The sequence below is a fragment of the Lithobates pipiens genome, unplaced genomic scaffold (genome assembly GCF_037356315.1).
Source record: "Lithobates pipiens isolate NorthernLeopardFrog02 unplaced genomic scaffold, aLitPip1_a1.2 Scaffold_8, whole genome shotgun sequence".
Lineage (NCBI taxonomy): Eukaryota > Metazoa > Chordata > Amphibia > Anura > Ranidae > Lithobates > Lithobates pipiens.
In genome coordinates this window covers 364,455,544-364,472,653 of record NW_027507903.1, presented here as the reverse complement: position 1 = coordinate 364,472,653, position 17,110 = coordinate 364,455,544, and the positions used below count along the sequence as shown (strand labels likewise).

General features: G+C 46.7%; 1 long non-coding RNA gene across 1 annotated transcript; it reads left to right on the top strand.

Moving 5' to 3' along the window:
• Positions 1 to 15,489: 15,489 nt before the first annotated feature.
• On the top strand, positions 15,490 to 16,237 carry LOC143962665 (uncharacterized). The gene is made up of 3 exons (XR_013270755.1): positions 15,490 to 15,627; positions 15,726 to 15,867; positions 16,170 to 16,237. It is a non-coding gene; the product is annotated as an uncharacterized LOC143962665 (long non-coding RNA).
• The last annotated feature ends 873 nt before the right edge of the window (positions 16,238 to 17,110 follow it).

The following is a 17,110-nucleotide window of genomic DNA, read 5'->3' as shown; positions in this document are numbered from 1 at the left end:
CCGCGACGTCTCCTTCGCGGGCCCCGCCTACCTGGAGACGCGCTCGAAATGAGCAGACTTTCCTCCGAGCGGGAACAGTTTGCTCATTTCGAAAGTGGCCTACACACGGGCGGACTGTCCGCTCAAACCAAGTTTCAGCGGACAGTTTTTCGGAATTTCCGAAAAACTTTGTTCGTCAAACTGTCCGCTGAAACTGTCCGCTGAAGCCCCACACACGAGCAGACTGTCCGCTGAAACACTGTTCAGCGGACAAAGTTGAGCGAACAGTCCGCCCGTGTGTACGCGGCCTCAGACATTGCTGCATACCGAGGGAGGAGAGGAGGCAAAGTTGGGGGGGGGAGCAAAACATTGCGGGGGAGAGGAATGGGGGAATGGATGAGGCTAATGGCACACAGGTCCAGAACGTGGCGTGCCAGTTTGTGTCTACCCATGTGAATTTTTCTACTCTCCCTAACCTGGCGCCCTAAGGGTGCTGCCTGTGCTGCCTTAGGCTCTGCCTGTGCAGCAAGATACTGCAATTAAATCTGAGTGAGCACAAGAGACATTTCTTTGTCCTTATGGTTCAATATTGCGTTAGCCCACCCTTTGAAGCTATAACAGCTTCAACTCTTCTGGGAAGAATATCCGCATGGTTTAGGAGTATGTCTATAGGAATGTTTGACAAATTTTAGCAGAAGCGCATTTGTAATGTCCGACACTGATATTGAACGAGAAGGCCTGGCTCTCAGTATCTGCTCTAATTTATCCCAAATGTGTTCTATCGGATTGAGGTCAGGACTCTATGCAGGCCAGTCAAGTTCCTCCAACCCAAACTCACTCATCCATGTCTTTTATGGACCTTGCTTTGTGCACCGGTGAGCAGTCATCTTAGAAAAGGAAGGGGCCAGCCCCAAAATGTTCCCACAAAGTTAGAAGCATGAAATTGTCCAAATGTCTTCGTATGTTGACGCCTGGTACTAATGGGTACTGGTACTAGGGGTCCAAGCCCAACCCATGAAAAAAAACTCCACACTATAACCCCCCCCCCCCCACACCAAATGATTTGGACCAGTGCACAAAGCAAGGTCCATTAACACATGGGTGAGCGAGTTTGAGGTGGAGGAACTTGACTGGCCTGCACAGAGTTCTGAACTCAACCCGATAGAACACCTTTGGGGGATGAATTAGAGTGGAGACTGGCAGCCAGGCCTTCTCAGCCAACATCAATGCCTGTAATGTTTTATATATATATATATATATATATATATATATATATATATATAAAAACATCAGTGCCTGACCTCACAAACTAAGGATATGACAGATATATCTACTTTGTAATTTAAACTGGAAGTGCGTACCCCATGTTACTTAAGCTTTGTTTATTAGGAATGAAAAATAAACTCTTACCTGTTATTTGCTTGCATATAGTAGCCTAAGCCCCGTACGAAAAAACAAATTTACAATAATGTTTGTTATATGCCATTATTCTACAATGTGTCAATATACATTATATTGTCAAAAGTATTGGGACATCTGCCTTTACACACACATGAACTTTAATGGCATCCCAGTCTTAGTCTGTAGGGTTCAATATTGAGTTGTCCCACCCTTCCTTCCAAAGGTGTTCTGTCTGGTTGAGGCCAGGACTCTGTGCAGGCCTGTCAAGTTCCTTCACCCCAAACACACTCATCCATGTCTTTATGAAACTATTAAATGGAGTGCCAGAAATGTTTTGAAATAATGAAGAAAAAGGTACCTTCATTTTATCAATATGGAAAAGGTTTTGGATTGAGGCTATAGTGGACTTTAATGGTACCATAACACTTGGGATACAAATGTAGCACTGACCCCGAAGGAGCTGCTGGTTTTATTGGGCGTACAGTTACCTCCTTGATTGTTTCTCCGTCTAGGGATTCCCGTGGTAGATGGCCCAAAGAATGTGGAAACTGACACTGAATCTTCTTTTGGGTTATTTATTTGGAACAGAAACAGAGTCTTTCAATAAAGGTTAGAGGGTTAGGAATAAGTTCAGGCACTTAGGTTGCAAAAAATAAAGGAAGTCCTTATAGTAAATCCAGAGAATAAAGTCCGTTTCACAGCTGGATTTTACAACCCCTGGATAGACCTCCTCTCACTAGGCCTAGCAGCTGGTAGGGTGCTTGACAAAGTCTCTGCCACAGACTTGTCATATACACTTGAGCGTTACCGAGGGATGTAGATAAATTTAAAGAGCTATCATACGCTACGAGGTTCTCTCAGCCAATCCGGCCATATCGTATGAGTATGGATCCAGGTTGCGTCCTTCAACTAAGCCTCCAGGCTCCTTCAGAGAAGCCAGCCTTACGCACGGCCTTCCCCTGAAGAGTCCTCCCTGGGGGTTCTTCAGTTGCTGGCCTCTCCCTTCAGATGAGATGGCACCAGATCACCCTCGGATCAATCGGCCCCGAAATCCACTCGGGCCTGTCCCTGCAGTTGCGTTGCCATGGGCCAGCCGGCCCTGAGACTCGGAATGCATGGTTCTGCACCCCAGGCCAGGAGGGCCATAGGGCTGGGTCAGGAGGACCACCAGAACCGAAACAGACAGAAAATCAAAGATGGAACCCCTAACCACGTGGCATCGGTACCTTAAATACCACCTCCCAGAATGCACATCGGGAGAACACTCCCACTGGGCTGGTTCCGAGAGAACAGTGGCATTCAATACACCCAGCTAAACTCAATTCCTACTCTTGCCGGCGGTGAAAGTGACACCTGAGGCCAAGGAGAACCCAGTGCAACCCAGCTGGACTGGTACCGAAACCAGAAATTTAGAGAATAGTCCTGAAACCCAACTGTGGTTCCAGGCAAATTAACTTTAGAAAAAAAAAAAACTATCACCTGCTCTTCAGGAGCCAGCGCTACACAAAGATAGATACAATAAGCTGAATTTTATTGAGTTTACAACATATTAAAACATACAAATTTAAAAAAGAAGGTCTGTCAGTTCAAACATAAAGGGTGCAGCTGAGAAAAGTAATAATACCAGTTCACCCTGTAGCAATCATATTGGCATGCTCACCATGATTTGTGGGAAATTCACCGCTTCTTCAGGAGCTTTATTTGCATATATATGATGTTTTTAGAACAGAGGTAATATATAATACTACAAAAATAGAAAAAAAATACCTAGCTTTGTGCACTGGTTCATGTTGGAATAGGAAAGGGCCATCCCCAAACTATTCCCACAAAGTTGGGAGCATGAAAATGTCCAAAATGTCTTGGTATGCTGACGCCTTAAGAGTTCCATTCACTGGAACTAAGGGGCCAAGCCCAACCTCTACCCCTGGAAAACAACCACACACCATAATCACTCATTCACCAAATGATTTTGGACCAGTGCACAAAGCAAAGGCCATAAAGACATTGATGAGCGAGTTTGGGTTTGAGGAACTTGAGTCCTGACCTCAACCCAATAGAACACCTTTGGGATGAATAAGAGTGGAGACTGCGAGCCAGGCCTTCTCGTCCAACATCAGTGCCTGACCTCACCAATGCGCATCTGGAAGAATGGTCAAACATTCCCATAGACAAAGCCTAAACCTTGTGGACAGTCTTCCCAGAAGATTTGAAGCTATTTTCAAAGGATGGGCAAACTCAATATTGAACCCTACTCACTAAGACTGGGATGCCATTAAAGTCCATGTGCGTGTAAAGCAGGCATCACAATACTTTTGACAATATAGTGTATGTTTGTATTTTTGGTGCCTTTTATCATTTTACACATGCATTGTCTGTTTGCCTTGAATACATTTCTCCCTAGATGCTCTCTAGTTAGTCCCACCCTTCTTTATGCTTTAGCCACCATTTACCACATGTAATGTATTTTTCTGGAGCTTGACACACTCAGATTTTTATTTTTTTTACCTATTTGATGTTTACCTGTTATGATCTGTACAAGTTTTTGGGTTAAAGCTTTCTATGATCTGCAAGATGTTATTTGGATTGTCTGCCAAGTTACCGAGACCATAAGTTAAGCTATCTCTCCACAACTGGATCAGTTAGAGAGATCACATTTTTAGTGCTTACACTGCAGAACAGTCATAAAATCTATAATAGCTCTGGAATATCCTTTGAGATTTGATATGGAACCTGGGTATACAGCAGGTTAGGACAGTGCAGCCCCTGTCAAACAAGCCTGTACTTGCCTGCAAGCTAACCACAGCTACCTACAAGAGAGCGTTTTTTCCAATGGAACTGTTATACGAGTCATTTGTGCATTTTCCATGTACAGTATGCAGTGGAAGCCACTTGCATTGCCATATGCCATTTTGATTTCTGCTTATAAAACCTTCTCAAACAAGGGAGACAGAAAGCAGTCTGCGATCCACGATTCATATGGTACAAAGTAGTCAATTGCATGTCAAACTTTTCTTAGCCTTCTCATGAGGTACTGCAAACAGAGGGCACTCTAAAAAAATCTATTGCTACCTATGAGAGTTACCAAAGACTGTTCCTTAAATATACTAATGTCTTAAAGCGGTACAACACTGAAGAGTCACAGGAAAAATGAAAGGAATTTGATGAGCTTAATATAGAGAGATGGTACTACTAACAAAGACAAAGTCAGAAGTGAGAATCACACAACTGCATGAACCTAAATCTTATCACTCTGTATCTATGAGACACTCCTCTAGATCCACCAAGTCTCTACAATCAAGATCTTCCATATCAGCCAACAACTTATTAAAGCCCCTGCCAATGCTGAAGCTTCTAAAAATGTAGGCAGCCTTTGCCCAAAAGAAAGCAGAGATGGAGACAGAAGTCACAGAAACTGCACTCAAGGAAGCACAGATCAAAGCAGAAATTGAGGCTGAAAAAGCAGAGATGAAGGCAGAAATTGCATGCAAGAAAGCATGGATGGAAGCAGAGGTGAAAGCAGAAGCTGCATTTAAGAGAGCAGGTATGGAAGCTTTGGGAAAACATGACTATTGTATAACAGATGTACCTTACTGCTTGAACCATACCCCTTTACCTCAAACCACTTATCATACTTGATTAATGAGACCACACTGAAATTGGAGTAAAACATGGCTGTAGCAGCCTTATTTATTAAAAAACATATCTTTTCAAAATGTACTCAAAACATAAACATTATTATCAAAACTCATCAGTCCACTTAGTGTCGGTCTTTGCAGGAACCTCAATTACCATTTTGTAAATACTGCACTGCAGTACCTCTCAACTGATCATAGGCCTCAAGCCGACAGGCTCACTCAGAGACATCCACTGACTTCAGTATACCTGTTATCATAACATTCCAGCCAAACCTCCGATAGCTGAAATACCACCCTCAGGACCCATACCTCGATAGGTCTTGAACTCCTCCTTTCAAGGTATCTTCCTTCACCCGCAAAGACCAACACCCACCACTGCCACGACATCCTTGTCAAAACGTCCCTGTAAAAGAAAACAAACCACGCACAACCAGACCAGAAGTAACAAACAAAGGGGAGGGTGGGTGGGAACATTCCCTCATGCTGTGTTGCCCTGGGGGAGGAGCCAGCTCTTTTTACCCACTTCTGCCCCCTCCCACTCCTCTTCTCCACCAATTCCAGACCTTCTACTATCCTGTATTCTGTCCCTGTTTCCACTGTCATGTCTGCCCTCCGCTTCTTTCTTTCTTTTTCTTTTGCTCCGGGCCTTTCTTGACTATTGTATGACAGATGTACCTTACTGCTTGAACTATAGCCTTTTACCTCCAACCTCTTACCATACTTGATTACGGAGAAGACCCTGAAATTGGAGTTAACCTCCCTAGCGTTAATCCCGAGTCTGGCTCGGGTTAGGAATTTACTAGCAGGAGCGGTAACCCCGAACCAGACTCAGGATCGCATCCCTGGATGCAGGGGAGGACACAGTGAGAGTTACTTACCTTGTCCCCTGGATCCAGCGATGTCCCCCACGCTGTCTGATCGAGCTGTCCTCCGCTCGATTCACAGTGCTGAATGCCGCCGATCTCCATTCCCTGCGACGTTACGGTGCACAGGAGCGGTGCCAAATTCAAAAAAGTAAAAAGACACAAAACACACACAGCACTGTAATCTTACAGATTACAGTACTGTATTAAAAAAATACACACCCCCTTTGTCCCTAGTGGTCTGTGCAGTGCCCTGCATGCACTTTTATATTATAAATACTGTTTTTTCTGCCTGGAATTTGGAGATTGTCCATAGGAACAAAAAAGTGTCCCTTTTTCAGTGTTTTAGGATTTGATAACATTATTGAATAATTTTTATTATTCTTTATTATATTATAAACTTTATCATACCCGGGATGTCTGCTAGACTCTGGTTTGAAGAGATTTAAGAGAGTTATTCCTAAGAATTACAGGACTACAAAATAAAACGCCAGATTTCCATGCAAAATAATTGTACCGCTTTCAGCACCTAATTCCAGACTGAATCATACCGCCAGGGAGGTTAAACATACCCGTAGCAGCCTTATTTATTAAAAAACATATCTTTTCAAAATTTACTCAAAACATAAAAATCTGTTATCAAAACCCATCAGTCCACCCAGCGTTGGTCTTTGCAGGAACCTCGATTACCATTTTGTAAATACTGCACTGCGGTACCTCTCAACTGATCATAGGCCTCAAGCCGACAGGCTGACTCAGAGATAACCACTGACCGCATTGCACCCGTTACCATAACATTTCAGCTAAACCTCTGTTAGCTGAAATACCACCCTTAGGACCCATACCACCGATAGGTCCTGAACTCTTCCTTCCGAGGTATCTTCCTTCACCCGCAAAGACCAACACCCGCCACAGCACTCAAGGGAAACCCCTTACCCTTGGGCCCACCTCCATACCCTCAGGGCTCTCTCTATTCTATCTTGCAACCCCAATGCCCACATATCTATCTCGACAGCATTTAAGTGCACTCCATCACCCCACAGTTATCTCCAGGTATCCAACTCCAACTCCAAATGCCTTACTGCCAACCCCCCATTCCTCACCACAAATCTACTCACATTCTGATTAATTTTCCTGCGGGCCCTGTTAACACTCTCCGCTGACCTCGCCATTCTCTGTGCGATTGGTGCTACCATGTCTGACCACACAATTATGGTATCCGGGAATGCCATCCGTAGACTAAGGAAATCAAACTTGATGTCCCGCGTAATGTCCAACATTGACCTAACCTCCAAATCTTTGCCACCCACGTGCAAAACTCCCAACCAGCGAATGCAGGCCTCCTGTCTTGGAAACCCCAGTTGCAGACCTTCCGGCCTAACATCTGCCCTCTTAGCACCCCAAAATACAAAGGCGCAGTATCCATACCAGGCCTTGTATCATTCCTGAAAGAAAAGAAAAACAAACAACCACCATGACCACAGCAATCCCAACAACCAACACAGCCATACACACCCCCCCAACCATCTGCTAGTGCAAACCCCACTAGCAAATGGGGACGAATGTATAGCCTGAACCGGCAAGATTCCCACCTACCGATACGCTTAACTGCCTCGGCATCCATACCTCTCCTAGCTGCCTCCGTCACCACTCCATCCTGGAGGAATGTGAAGAAAATTATTTTTCTTCCAGACTCAAGGCTTTCCTAAAAACCGAAACAAATTGAAATCTAGATAACGAAGACCCATCCACAGGCATTAAAAAAGACCCTACAGCTGCTGGGCGCACCTCTAAAAAACTCTTAACAGCCCCCACTGGACATAGAGACGAGCCATGTAAAGCGAAGACCTGCACCATCATGCCCCTACCCACCTGATCTGTTTTTGATCTCCTCAGTACCAAGGACAACCCCTCCTGCGTCCATGTCACCTTTTGTCCCAAAATCCCCCTGTGTACTTTTTTGGAAAGGCTGACAGGCTCACTAATCCTAAAGGCCCCAAAAAATGCGGAGAATGCAACCTTAAACAATGAAACCTCACAGGCTGAGGAACACAAACCCTTCAACTGTGCCAACACCCCTTCCAGTTTCGCAAACGAAACGGGGCGACTGTGGTCCCGGGGCTGACTAGACCTCTGATATCCTTTTTCACTCCTGCCATACCCAAAGTCTTTTGTAAAATCCGGAACACCCTGCCATTTAAACAGGAAGGCCAACCCCGCTAGCTTTTTTTCCAAAGGCGGACCTGGATACCACATTTTCCATGTTCCTGAACAGAAAATATATTACTAGCAACCTAACGTCCGGGCCCTCTGGACCAGCTCTGGCCACCTGCACCAACTCCTGCCATACCTTTTGAATATGCAGCCCACGTAGCCACACTCACCAACTTCCTGATAAATCCGGAGACTACTCAAATGGAATCTTCCACAGCCATTCGGGACATGGAACCCCCTGTTGCTCCGTTACCAACTCCAACTCCCGGAACCTGTCCCACTGAAAGCTAGACAACTCACCAGCTATAATGTTTTCTACTCCTGGGAGATGCACCGCATAAACAAAGACATGTTGCAAGCATCTTAACAACAAGTGTTGAAGCAGCCGAACTACTGGGGGGGGGGGGGGGGAAGTACCACACCCAGGTTGTCCCCATGAAACCGCACTTTCAGATTCCTGAAAAATGTGCCCCACAACTCCACCGCCAATACCACCGGAAACAGTTACAGCAGCACCAGGTTTCTTGTAAAGCTTGCGTCAATCCACAACTGCGGCCAGGGACCGGCACTCCACTTGCCTGAATGCCCCAAAACCCGAGGATCCAGCCACATCAGTGTATAACGCCAAATCGAAATTGCTTACAGGGCCAGCTATCCACAATGCCCTACTATTAAATGACTCCAAAAAGGAGTGCCACACCTTCAGATCCTCCCTGTGTGCTTTTACCAGGTGCACAAAGTGCCTGGGTGACCTAATCCCAGCTGTACTTGCCAACAGCCACCGGTATAATACCCTCCCCATTGGCAGTATGCGACACGCAAAGTTAAGCTTTCCTAACAGCGACTGCAATGCCCGCAGCTGAACTTTCCGCAAACCTAACATATTCTTAACCTCTGCCTTGAGAGCCTCAAGCTTGTCTTCGGGCAACTGGCACTCCATGGCATCGGAGTCCAGGACAATGGCCAGAAATGTGATGACCTTGCTTGGTGCCTCAGTCATCTCCGGTGCCAAGGGAATGCCAAACCGATCCGCGATGTGCTCTAGCGTAGACTAGAGCACCACGCAGATCTTGGATGATGCTGGGCCCACACAAAGTAAGACGTCTAAATAATTGAATTTCCAAATCCAGAAAATGGACAGACGAGTAACTAGCCTCATAACTGAGGTCAATGCCTCTATCATTCACATTCAAAGAGGACATGAATGTGTCTAGTGATACTCGATGATCATGCCATAGGAGGAGGATGTCGTCTATATACCTGGCCCAAAGGACCAACTCCAGTCTCTCTAGAGCGTAGACGACATCCTCCTCCCATTGGGCCATGAATAAATTGGCCAAACTGGGGGCAAATTTAGCCCCCATGGCCAAACCTCTATTTTGTAAAAATAATTTACCCTGAAACCAAAAGTAATTATGCTGTGTGGCAAACCTTAAAAGTTCCAGGATAAAATTCCGTTGGAGTAAAGGAAGGGTGGAATCCCTATGTAAATAGTGCTCAACAGCCCCAAACCCCAAATGGTGGGGGATACAGGTATACAAGGCAGCCACATCTCCAGTGACTAACAGCATACCCTCCTCATATTTAATAGACTGTAATAGCCTAATGGTATCATCCGTATCCTTCAAATAAGAAGGCATGCGGCGAACCAACGGCTGAAGATGGAAGTCTACATATTTCCCAATCCTGGACATCACCGAGTCGATCCCACTGACTATGGGACGCCCAGGGGGATCAATAGGGTCCTTATGTACCTTTTGGAAGGTAGTATATAGTCGGGATACGAGGCACAAGAAGAACTAAATAACTTCGTTCCTTCTTGTCCAGAACCCCAAGAGCATGACCCTCATTTACAAGTTCAACAAGGGAACGTTTAAACTTATTAGTAGGATCAGAGGGGATGGGACTATAGGTACTAGAATCCCCCAGAATCTCATCCATCTTAGTAATATACTTCTCCTTATCCAGAACAACTATTGCGCCACCCTTGTCAGTGGGGCGTATAATCAAGTTCTTCTGTTCACACAGTGACTTCAATCCCTTTTCAATCTTGGGGTCTAGATACGTTTTTTTCCGAGGTAATTCATCTAGGTCTTTTAGTACAAGGCTACGGAAAACACTAATGGCCGGTGCCATAGTTCCCGGGGAGTTAAACAGAGACGGGTTTGAAAGTCCCGTATGTGTATAACCATCATCAACATTAGGAGTAGGATTGGAAGGGAGAGAAAGAAAATGTCTCTGAATACTTTTTTTTTCCTTTCTTTTTTTTATGAATAAGAGCCCATTCACACAGGGGCAACTCCTGATCCGACTTCAGGTCGCCCCTAGTCGCCTCAGGTCGCCTCAGGTCGGACAACATTTAAAAAGCAATGTAAGTGAATGAGAGCCGTCTTAATGCACACTACTGAAGTCGCTCCGACTTCAGAAAAGGTTCCTGTACTACTTCTATCCGACTTGTAGGCGACCGGTACCCATTGATTTCAATGGAGATCGCCTCCAAGTCGGATCTCCGTCTATACGGAGGCGACTTTGACAGAATTATCAGCTCTCAAGAGGGAACTCCACGGCAAATTTCTGAAAAAAATTTGGCGTGGGTTCCCCCTCCGAGAGCATACCAGGCCCTTAGGTCTGGTATGGATTCCAAGGGGAACCCCCTACGCCGAAAAAACGGCGTGGGGGTCCCCCCCAGATCCACACCAGACCCTTATCCGAGCACGCTACCCGGCCGGCCAGGAAAGGGGGTGGGGACGAGCGGGCGGCCCCCCCCTCCTGAGCCGTACCAGGCCGCGTGCCCTCAACATGGGGGGGTGCCTTTGGGGAGGGGGGGCGTGCGGCCCCCCCACCCCAAAGCACCTTGTCCCCATGTCGATGAGGACAAGGGCCTCTTCCCGACAACCCTGGCCGTTGGTTGTCGGGGTCTGCGGGCGGGGGGCTTATCGGAATCCGGGAGCCCCCTTTAATAAGGGGGCCCCCGGATACCGGCCCCCCACCCTATGTGAATGAGTATGGGGTACAATGTACCCCTACCCATTCACCTGTGGAAAAAAAGTACAAAAAAAAAAACACAACACAGGGAAAAAATATTTTATTGCACAGCTCCGGGGGTCTTCCGTCTTCGGGGGTCTTCTCGCCGGACTCCTCCGCTATCTTCTTGTAGCTCTTTTGCTAGCGGAGGAGTCCGGCTTTCTTCCTCCCCGCCGCCGGCCTCTTCTCCCGACTTCGGGGGTCTTGTCCCCCTCTTCGGTTCTTCTGCCGGGCCACCGCGCCTTCTATAGCTCTTTTGCAGGCGGTGGCCCGGTCTTCTGTCGCCGCCGCCGCCGCCGCCTTCCGTTCTTCTTCTTCTTCTTCTTCTTCTTCTTCTCCAGGAGATGTTGACACGACACTCTCTCCGGCCACAATGCCAGGGACGCGCTCCGCTGCCACTTATATAGGGACAATGGGGCGGTGCCACATGGGTTGATGTCACATGGGTTGGTCACATGGGTTGATGTCACATGGTAAGGGGGCGGGGTCACCATGTGACATCAACCCATGTGACCAACCCATGTGACATCAACCCATGTGACACCGCCCCATTGTCCCTATATAAGTGGCAGCGGAGCGCGTCCCTGGCATTGTGGCCGGAGAGAGCGTCGTGTCAACATCTCCTGGAGAAGAAGAAGAAGAAGAAGAAGAAGAAGAAGAACGGAAGGCGGCGGCGGCGGCGGCGGCGGCGACAGAAGACCGGGCCACCGCCTGCAAAAGAGCTATAAGAAGGCGCGGTGGCCCGGCAGAAGAACCGAAGAGGGGGACAAGACCCCCGAAGTCGGGAGAAGAGGCCGGCGGCGGGGAGGAAGAAAGCCGGACTCCTCCGCTAGCAAAAGAGCTACAAGAAGATAGCAGAGGAGTCCGGCGAGAAGACCCCCGAAGACGGAAGACCCCCGGAGCTGTGCAATAAAATATTTTTTCCCTGTGTTGTGTTTTTTTTTTGTACTTTTTTTCCACAGGTGAATGGGTAGGGGTACATTGTACCCCATACTCATTCACATAGGGTGGGGGGCCGGTATCCGGGGGCCCCCTTATTAAAGGGGGCTCCCGGATTCCGATAAGCCCCCCGCCCGCAGACCCCGACAACCAACGGCCAGGGTTGTCGGGAAGAGGCCCTTGTCCTCATCGACATGGGGACAAGGTGCTTTGGGGTGGGGGGGCCGCACGCCCCCCCTCCCCCAAGGCACCCCCCCATGTTGAGGGCACGCGGCCTGGTACAGCTCAGGAGGGGGGGGCGCCCGCTCGTCCCCACCCCCTTTCCTGGCCGGCCGGGTAGCGTGCTCGGATAAGGGTCTGGTGTGGATCTGGGGGGGACCCCCACGCCGTTTTTTCGGCGTAGGGGGTTCCCCTTGGAATCCATACCAGACCTAAGGGCCTGGTATGCTCTCGGAGGGGGAACCCACGCCAAATTTTTTTCAGAAATTTGCCGTGGAGTTCCCCCTTGAGCTCATTCTCTGCTTGGCCTCGGCAAAAGTCGCCTGGCCTCGAGCGACTTGTAAGTCGTCCCAAGTCGCGCTTGAAGTCATCACAAGTCGTTTTGAAGTCGTCCCAAGTCGCGCTGTGATCTTAACTCAAGTCGTGTCCAAGTTGCCTGACTCAAGTCGCCTACAAGTCGTGTTTCCCCTGTGTGAATGGGCTCTAAGTAAAGTTTATTATTATAAATAACACCTTTCCAACACCAACAAACCATAAACAATGTAAAAGTGAAAAATAAATGTGATAGTTCAACAAACCCAACAACAACCTAACTACAAACACTATGGTGGTTATCTACTAAAGGAAAATCCACTCTGCACTGCAAGTGCACCCGAAAGCGCACCGAAAGTGCACTTGGAAGTAAAGTCGCTGTAGATCCGAGGGGGACATGCAAGGAAAATAAAAAACAGCATTTTAGCTTGCACATGATTGGATCATAAACTCAGCAGAGCCTCCACTCATTTCAGATCCACCCCTTAGATCAAGAGTGACTGCACCTTCAGCGCACCTCCAAGTGCACCCTCAGCGCAAAGTGGATCCGCCTCCCGCAAACAACCCCTTATGTACAAGATGGAGGGAGCTCACATAAACAGGGTAAAATCAGAACTGGGAAGGAAAAAAGGTAGCAGAGCAGGATACCGGGTCCTGGATGCAGGGAACAGGGTACTGGAAGCAGGTCATAGGATACACAGGATCAGGCAGGGATACAGCTCACAGGTAGAGCACTAAAGCACTGACCTTCATCAAGAAAGGGATTAAATACCTTCCCAGCAGGCAGTATCTGGTGCAGTCTAATTACTAGGATAAGTTGGCTTCTGGGAGACACCCGCTGGTGGCCGCTGAAAGTGCGCCGTCCGGCTCTGAGATCAACAGTACCACCAGCAGGTGACCCATGTTTTAACATGAGTTCTGGCAGGGCCTCGGCATGTTAGGGCCTCTCCCTTGGTCTGATGTAGGGCGGCAGTCTATCTCCCTTGGTTTGACACATCCCTACAAGTCACAACTACTGTGCCGCAATCAACGCTCAAGCTACCTGCTCAGAGGTCGGCAGGGCTCAAGTGCTATTTGAGAACAACAGTTGTGAGTGTGCAGTGGATGTGCCAAATGGATGATATTAAGCACAAGGAAGGCCGCACTACTAAAAAAAATCATCTTTATTAAAAAAAAATCACAAACAGGGTAAAAACACCCAGAAAAAAAAGCAGCAGAGGAGTGAGATGACCCACTATTTTGCACTACACATGGCCACTTGGCTGCTATGAGCAAGCCCTAGCAGGTCATCCTGCTCCTTTGCTGTGGCTTCTATAGATGCTCTTAACCTGTTTTTGCGATTTTTTTTTTTTTTTTTTTTATTTATTTCATAATCTTTATTTATTTTCTTCAATATTTTACATAATATAAAAAAAAAAGAAACATTCTTTATGAAAAATACATCCACTTATTTCACCCTATCAACATTTCTATATAACAGGGTAGGCCTTTAAAAAACATTCTTATCCATATTGTATTAAGTATTGTTAATTCTTCTACTATCGATCCCCTTTTCCTCTCACTACTCAGATGTTCTTCCTTCCCTCTTTTTTTTTCCTTTTTTTTCCTTCCTTTTCTCTATCCTCCCCTCCCATTCCTTACCATTCCCTTCTTCCACCCTCCCTTCTCCCCCTCACCTATATTCCTAATCTCTCATACTGGGTATCTCAGTCTATCCAACCAGGGTTTCCACATCTTTTTAAATTCTTTAAAGTTTCCTCTCCTTAGATATATTACCCTTTCCTTCCATATTGTTTCCGTGATTACCAGCTGCCAGTCTGCTACTGAAGGGGGTTTTTTTGCTTGCCATCTCTGCGCTATCAATTTTCTTGCTTGAAACATACACCTCAATATTGCTTTATTTATACATGCTAATCCTCCTATTCCTTCGTCCATGCCCAACACACATACCCTGGGGTCCCCCTTGATCGCCACTCTGAATATTTCATTCAAAGTGGTAACAATCTCTGACCAGTAGCGAAACTGTTTTGGGCATCACCAGAACATGTGTGCCAGGTCTCCAGACTCCTGGCATCTAGGGCATTGATCATCTGCTCTACGCCCAAAGCTAAACAGTCTCTTTGGTGTGTAATACGATCTATGTAGCAGCATTAAGGCCCCTTTCACACGGGCGGATAGAATGGTGCTTTTAGCTGCGGATTTTCTAGTTTTCCACCGCAGCCAAAGGCACACAATGCTTTCCTATGGCCCTGTTCACACACAGCGTTTAACTGCGATTTCGTTACGTGCGGTTCGGTGCGAATAGAAAAAATAGAATTGTATGCGTCCAGGTGCGATGTAGCGCAGCTATAAGCACATAACCGCAGGTAATCGCAGTCTTTTGTGTCAATTGCGGCCAGCAGCGTGAAAGAAGAAAAAAAACACCCGGAAGCACATCCTATACAGCAGGTGTACCTGGGAAATGACACAGGAAGTTGAGAGGGATGAAAGGGGAGAAGACAGCATGGCGGCAAGAGACATCTCACACGAGGCCATCATCGCACTGGTGCATGCCCGACCAGAGTTATGGGACTCAGAAGGCCCAGGATATGCAGACCGAGTGCTGAAGAGAGCAAAGTGGGAGGAAGTCTACAAATATGTCACACCGAACTGGGACGAGATGTCTGCAACTGAACAGGATAACCGAGGTGAGTGCAAGGTTTGTTGTGTCTATGCAGCAGGGTACACATGCATCCTAGTAAAGATTTTACCCCCTAATGACCAGGCCATTTTATAGCAATACAGCACTGACAATGCTGCAAATTCCACAAAATTAGACATGCTATCTGCCAATAGAACTTAACCAAAAAGTGCATTCTATGTTTTTTATATATTGCAGGAAAGGAGGTTTACACACATTGGAGGTCCCTGCGCGACCGTTACAAAAAAGAAGTCAACGAAGAGAAGGCTGCGGAGAGAAGCGGAGCACCCTCAACTCGTCGCAGGCCTAACCCCCATGCAGAGGCTTTGTCTTTTTTGAGGCGCACCACTGAGATGCGCACGTAAGTATATCCATTTATTTTACTTAGCGATTTGTGACCAGTAAAGGCATATTCATGTTCACTTTTTTTTTAAACGTATAATCTTTATTGTTACCTAGAACTGTGTCAAGTGTCCCTGTGAGAGCAAGCGCAAGGCGCGAAAGTTCGTCGCCATCACCATCAGGAGACGCTGACACCAGTCAAGAAACCACAGAGACAGTGTCATCCCAAGAATATCATCCATCCACTCAAGAACCTGCGGTATGTATTTTAAAAATGTCACAATTTCTGTCCACAAAAAACGTATTACTTACATTTTGAAAAGGCAGCTGGTGTTGGCACAAATGTTGGAGAAACAACAACAGCTTATTTTTGGGCAAGGTGTGACTTGTTCTTCTGGCTTTGGAGGTCTTCAGTGAGATCAGGTTTTTGCAGCAAAACAAGTACCTATGTGTGATCTATTCTAAACAGGTGCTGCAATATTTGTACAAGCCATCATATGCTGTTCACTAAAGTGTGACCTCAGTATCAGATGCATAATCTATATATTATAACTATTGCAGGCAAATCCAGATAGGAGAGTCCGGTCTACTTCTACCACCCGTCGAACACGTACTCAACAAGAGACACCTTTTGAAGAAAATTTCAACCGTATCATTGAAGAAATGAGAAAACAATCACAAAACCAGGCAAAAGATGATGAATTCCTCAACATCTCAGACCCAGATGTTATGTTCTTGAGAATGTTGCTTTGTGTAATCAGGGAGATTCCTGCAGATAAGCGCACTGAGGTCAGGGGTGATATACATGCCTATTTAACGTATATTGTGTCCGCTTGCAAAGAGCAACGCCCATATCCTAAATTTCAGCCATGGGCTATGGGTTTTAATTCCCCTAGTGGCTCTTTCAGTAGACCAATGCCCAGTCAGCAGTGCCATGACACAACATCTGCCATTAACCCTTATGCAGGACCCCCACCACTGTATACATCTTACCCGTCTAATCCTGGTTACCAAAGGATGCATGTGCAGCCACACCCAGTGTCTTCACCCTCATCTTCCCATTCAGGATCACCCGTAGATGTTGGCAGTGAACCAAGCCATTCTTCCCTGCGTAACCCTAATTATCCAATATATGAAAACTTATAGTATTCCTATGGCAGTGATATGACGGTTGTATTTTTCTTGTTGTGTAATGTTACTTAATGTTTTACCTACACTACTTAATGTTTTACCTACACTACTTAATGTTTTACCTACACGAACTAATGTTTACAACCAACCCCAGATTCCTCCATGTACACTGAACTGTACGCACAGAAGAATCTCCCACTGTCCCAAGCTTATACATGTTGCTACTTGGCCCCACTTGCTCTCACAATACCTGAACTTTCTGATTGGGTGCTAGCATTGTTTAGGTTGAGAGACTTGGCCCAGTGGGAGATTACCCCATCTACACAGTGGAGTGTACATGGAGACATCTTTTGCACTTTCTCCATCTAGCC